Genomic DNA, 5,913 nt, shown 5'->3' with positions numbered 1-5,913 from the left:
TTAATGAATATTCCTCAATAAATAAACATAGATATCGATAAAAGGTTCTATCTCCGAAAGGGTGCATGAAGAACTTTAAATAACAACTTAACTTCTTCAATGTATGTTCTATACATTTGTCGAGTGGGTTCTCATTGCTTGATACAAAATACTAAATTAAGATGAAAATAACATTACAATTAATACGTTTTTACCAGTGGAAATTATGATTTGAGTGATTTGTGAAATTACTGTTGTACATTTTTAAATTCAAAACGTGAAAGAACCAACAGCGAAGAGTGGTACTCGTGACATGTGACGCACTAATAGGCTAATTTAAAACTTAATTTTAAATTATAATTATGTACTAAATATTAAATAAACTTCGACATTTTTAAATCAATTTAATAACTGTTTTTGTAGAAGTTGTGAAATTAATGGTTTTTTGATATTTTATATTCTATTTTATATCAAAATCATACTTTAATAATTATGAATTGCTATCTGCTTGGCAGTAGCTAAAGCTGGCATGGGTTTATTCTTGGCGTCGAGTATCACTTTACTTATTAGGCGAACTTGTGAAAAATATGGTATTACTCTTTGAAGTGCAGTTATGGTTTATAATTCATCAACAGTTCGCCGAGAGGATAATTTTGTACCGTCCTCCCGGCATTACACTTCCATTTGACAGTTTTTTGACGTCCGGTGAAACGCGAAGGCTGTACTTAAAAAAAAACTGAAACTATACTCCCTACACCTGTAAAATAATGAAACTATAGTCCTAGGAGGCGTAAAAAGGTCTAGAATCGTCACTATACCTCCTGGAACTATAGGTCCATTAGTGTAAATGATTATAGCTCAAATAATGAATTGTTGCCGAGCCATGAATTGTTGATGTTCAAGGCAATCCCAGCCTTCAACATCACGTCCCTAGGAGGTGTAAAAAGGTCTAGAACCGTCACTATACCTCCTGGCATTACATACTAAGGAGTGCTTCACAGAAATGTCACCACGTACTGACACATTACTCAAGGATTTGCTCTATGATCCTATGTGTGCATGCACATATTTTAAATATGCAGATATTGTAAATATCATATTTATGTTTAGTTCATGTGAGATACGTACCATCTCCTAAATGTAGAGACGTTATGCTGGAAACAAAAAGAGACGTGTCTCTAAAAATGTTGAACAATATAGAGTATGCAAAAATTCTTGAGGTGATGAGAATTCCTCTTCTTCTATTGTGTAGAGTACGCTATATTTTGTGTTATATGTGTTTCTGATGTCGAAGTGATATATCACAAGATTTCAAAGATTTATCAAAGATTTTTCAAAGATTCACAAAGATTTCATCACTTTGATCTTCTTCGTCACCACCACGTTTTGAATCTCTTCAGACGAACATGACTTCAGATTCCAGGAGTCTAGTCTGTGACAGCGTCAGATTGCAGACGCTGCTCTAAGAGGAAGGTGAATTGTGAAGCTGAATTTAACATTCACAAATGTATGTTGTTATTCATCTGTCAAAGTCACTTACATTCATAAATGTTGTGTTACGTTAAGAAGCGTTTTTACTGTCTGGGTTTGTTTTATTGAGTTTTTAATCAACTGCAGTTACAATGCCGTAAATTATTACATTGTAAGTGTGTTAACTGAAAAGCTAAGGATTTCAACTGAGGTTTTCTTCTTCTCTGGCCTAAAATAGTAATAAAATGGATGGAGCTGTTCAATGAAATATTAGAGATAAATTCTAGAAATTTCTTATAAAAATAGATTTTACTCTCCGACTTCAGGGCATCATATTTAAACTTAAATCTAAAATGAATTAAGAGTTTGGAATATCTTTCAGTAACTTTTGGAATATGTCGGGACTTTTTGGAAAACTCGTATGCTCATGGCCTCCCTGTTTTAAAAATACAATTTCGTGGGTAATTGCTAATTTAGAATAAATTTAGAAATTGGATTTTAATTTATATAAAACATTGATGCTTCAAGTAACGAATCTGCTCGAGCATAAAAATGCACAATTACGTATGGGATACATATAATTGGAGACCCTTATAGTAATACACCCTTGTATGTCCTTATATCAATACGTCATATTTAAATAATACAGAAGAGAGTGGTTTCATAATTTTCCTGAAGGTAATGGCCTAATAGAATTTTTAGGTAACGCTCAACAATGCTTATCTTATTTAATTTTATTTCAACTAATTCTATTTCAATTCTTTGAGTCAAGTACTCTTTTTGATATCATAGAAGTCATGGTATCAATCATGTGGTAAGTATATTTCTAACTGCGTTACATCATCTTCCAGTTGCAATCTTCAAAGATACACAAAGCCACGCAACAGGGCACCCTACTAATGCTGTGAATGCTGTTGACTGTGGTGGTCATGCTTACTTGGCAGCTGAGAACTGGGCCATTTGCCACTAGGTGAAACAGCTAGGCCAGTTCGTTACAGTAAGTAGTATTGTGAAATACAACATTAATGTTTTACTCCTGCTGAGTCAAGTCATGCTGTGGCAACGCCGCTTTCACTCAATATTGCCCGAGCTGTTTACCTTTTGTAAGATTACCTTGTAAATGTCGTAATGTTACGCAACAGTGATTTATTTATAGTTTGACTTTGTAAGCCTGGTTAGACAATAAAGAAATAAATTTGTGAGCATACCGAGTAAAATTGTATGAGAATTTAACATTTACCATAGGTAGCCTAACCACGCAAACATATAAGACTACAGAATCATCCTTAGGTAAATTGATGTGTATTTAATAAGTGATTTGGATTAGAAACGAAATCAGGGGAAAAGCTCAGTTTTACCCCTTTGGTAGACTCTTACCAAAGGCACATCACAAGACAGAAATCACTGTCCAAGCAGTGTACAAAACCACAAACCACGGAACTGTTCTTTGGTATTTTAACATATCATTCTTTTAAAACTAACCTTTTAACAGTTATATAAGAAAACATGAAAAATCCAACAGTCGTACTTTTATTTCATAATTAATTTTATATAAAAATATGCTTCAGACAATATAAAAAAAACAGTTAATAGCAAAAAATTTAACAATTTAAAATACCCTCTCACTCCATCTATTCCATCAAGATAAGCCTACTAAAGCAGCCTGTACCAATGAAATTTGGGGTGGTTTCGCAATATTGTCACTGAAGACATGTTTTCCCCTTAAGACGTGACTATCTGGCCATATATATACTGTCTGATTGGCTTACACGTTGTCTGCAAAACAGGTAAATGAAATCGGAAGTAAGTGTATTTGTTTACGATAACAGCAGAATATGTTTGTTTATTGCAACATATGTTGAAACGGTTCAGTTATTTTCCATACACTGAAAATTAGCAAACAGTGTTTGGTGCGAAGTGTAGAGGAGATATTCAGACCATAGAAAATAAAAGAAAAAAATACGTTTCAGCCACCATCGGACTATTTTTGTGCGGCTTGCTCTAGTAAGTGTCCGAGTACAGGTAAAAACGGTTGAATTACAACATAGTTAGTTTTAATATATTACTATAGTCTGTCTACCCCATGGCCATTTGAAATAACAATAATCTCAAAAAAATACAAAGCGATTTATTTTTTCTATAAAACACTCAGATCTTTGAAAATAAGTAATTTGTTTTGATGAAATTATTACATGGCAGGTAACTAACTGTAAGGACTATAAGAAGTTATTACGTTTTTTGTAAATCATACTGTTTGGAGATGAAAAAAGAAAACCAATCCTTATCCCTTGTTACCTCAGGTCTGCCAAAAAATCACTGGTCACGATCCGATTTGTACCGTCAATTGCAGGTCCAAAATGTCTAATGATTTCCGCAGGACTTTTAGAGAATGGTCTAAGCTCTATTACTTTTGCTTGCAACCTCAGCGGCGTGCCACAACGCTTTGGTAAGATTAGTTTATTTTAACCTAGTTTGTAATGATATATATTAGGTTAGTTCTTTTACCTGAAGAAGAGATCAGATTGCAGATCTCGAAATGTAGTGTTTCTGATTTCTTGTTTCACTGAACGATGGCAAATGTCCGGAAAAATCCTGTTTCCTTCTCAGCGGTCTGTTACACAGCACGTACTCCTACCTTGTTTTACAATAGAAGAACCACAATAATGGCCAGGTAAGGTTAAACACACGCCAGATTCCGCATCAATCTGAGAGGCATCACGTTCCCAGAAAGCGGACAACATTCTGGCCCGCAGAGCAACCCTAAATAAAATGAACTGACATTCAACATTTTCAATTTCGATATATAAGTTGGAGAGGTTGCCTTTCACACTAAATCTCAAACCTTCTAAATCAATTCATTCGAAGTTACCGTGCATACAGACGGAACACGCAATGACAGAAATCTGCTGTAGTTATCAACTGAGAGACTTCATTAAATGCTCAGCCAATTAAACTTCGTGGAAGCTAATATGCTTTAAGAGCGCAAACCTAGATTTTACAAACAATACATTCATTGTAACATTTAATTGTACATGATCTGTTTCAAGACCACTATCGTAGGCCTAAGTAAACACTCGTATATGGTATTTAAGTGGGTTTATTTTTTAAAGTATTAAATTCATACTATACCACTGTCTTTCAGTTCTGAATATTATGTTCCAAATTTAAGACATTATGTTTTCGCCGAGTTAGTTCATAATCTATATTGTACTAACAGACAGACAGAAAAAAACGTGAATTAACAGAAACGTTTGTTATAAGAAAATCTCGGAATAGCAACTATAGCAGCTTCAGCTTTGCCAAAATTGTGTGATAAGCTTGAAAAATCTATTAATATTAGTAAAGAAATACGTAATATTATCAAACGTATTATTACCATTTTTATTCTTATGTGTTGATTTTGGATAGACACATGATCCCTCAACTTTGCAGCAATATAATAGAGAGTTGTTCATACATTAATCGTCAATAACAGTTATTAGATTGTAGATTAACTAACAATAGCGACTACAGTTATTATTGCGTTATTGATTGTGACTGATTTGTATAATTTCTGCACTGGAGTGTGAATGGTTTATCAGAAAGGGAAGTTTTAATAATCAAAACATAATATCTGGGTTGATTTGGTGTCATAAAATTGCACCTCCTTGTGTACTGACAATTAATGAACAGACAGCGACAGAAAGCTTTAAAAATGTGTGTCGGAAAACAATCATGTGCTCAGAACGAGCCAAATATGACATCTGCATATGTAATTTAAATTTATCTGTAGTAATATCTAAAATAGCTCTATCTGGCCAGTAAATGTAATGCAAACAGATATAAAATCATGTGACATAATTTAGCCAGATTAAGCCATGAATGTAAACTAGCTAAAATAAATAATGTTTTAGTGTAAATGTTATACAGTTATGGATAGTATGAAGATGTTACTAGGCCATGTATATCGCAATAAAGAAATATAAAGCATGTTGCAGTGAATTTAATAAAGATAACAGTGATTTTGATTCAATGATTAGGAATTGAAATATGGCTGAAGTGACTAAAAACGATGCTGAGGTAATAACGATTGGGAAGGATGTAAGACATATGTGAGGGGTGGATAAACCACAGTGGTATAAATTTACATGGAACAATTTAAAGGGGGTGACTTGAGACAGTTCAGGACCTAAGGTCCCCGTGCGCCGCTCATTGGGGACTTAGAGACTCTTCCGATCTGTATATTTATGTCCTCCGCTTACTTACTTCAATTGGAAGAGTTTATGTAATGTAATGTGATGTAAGGTTCCACAATGTGATATAATATTATGTTCTTGTTTGATTGGACAAACTCATTGATAAGAACATAATTAACATTGAACTAACCTATAAAAAATATCAGCTTTTAAATTGAAGTTTCTCACATTGATTCATAACATTTAGAGTTATTGCCAATTCGTTTATAACTTCTTCATCAATTCTTGA

The sequence above is a fragment of the Homalodisca vitripennis genome, chromosome 1 (genome assembly GCF_021130785.1).
Source record: "Homalodisca vitripennis isolate AUS2020 chromosome 1, UT_GWSS_2.1, whole genome shotgun sequence".
Lineage (NCBI taxonomy): Eukaryota > Metazoa > Arthropoda > Insecta > Hemiptera > Cicadellidae > Homalodisca > Homalodisca vitripennis.
The sequence above is the reverse complement of the archived record's forward strand: the minus strand, read 5'-3'. Positions refer to the sequence as shown.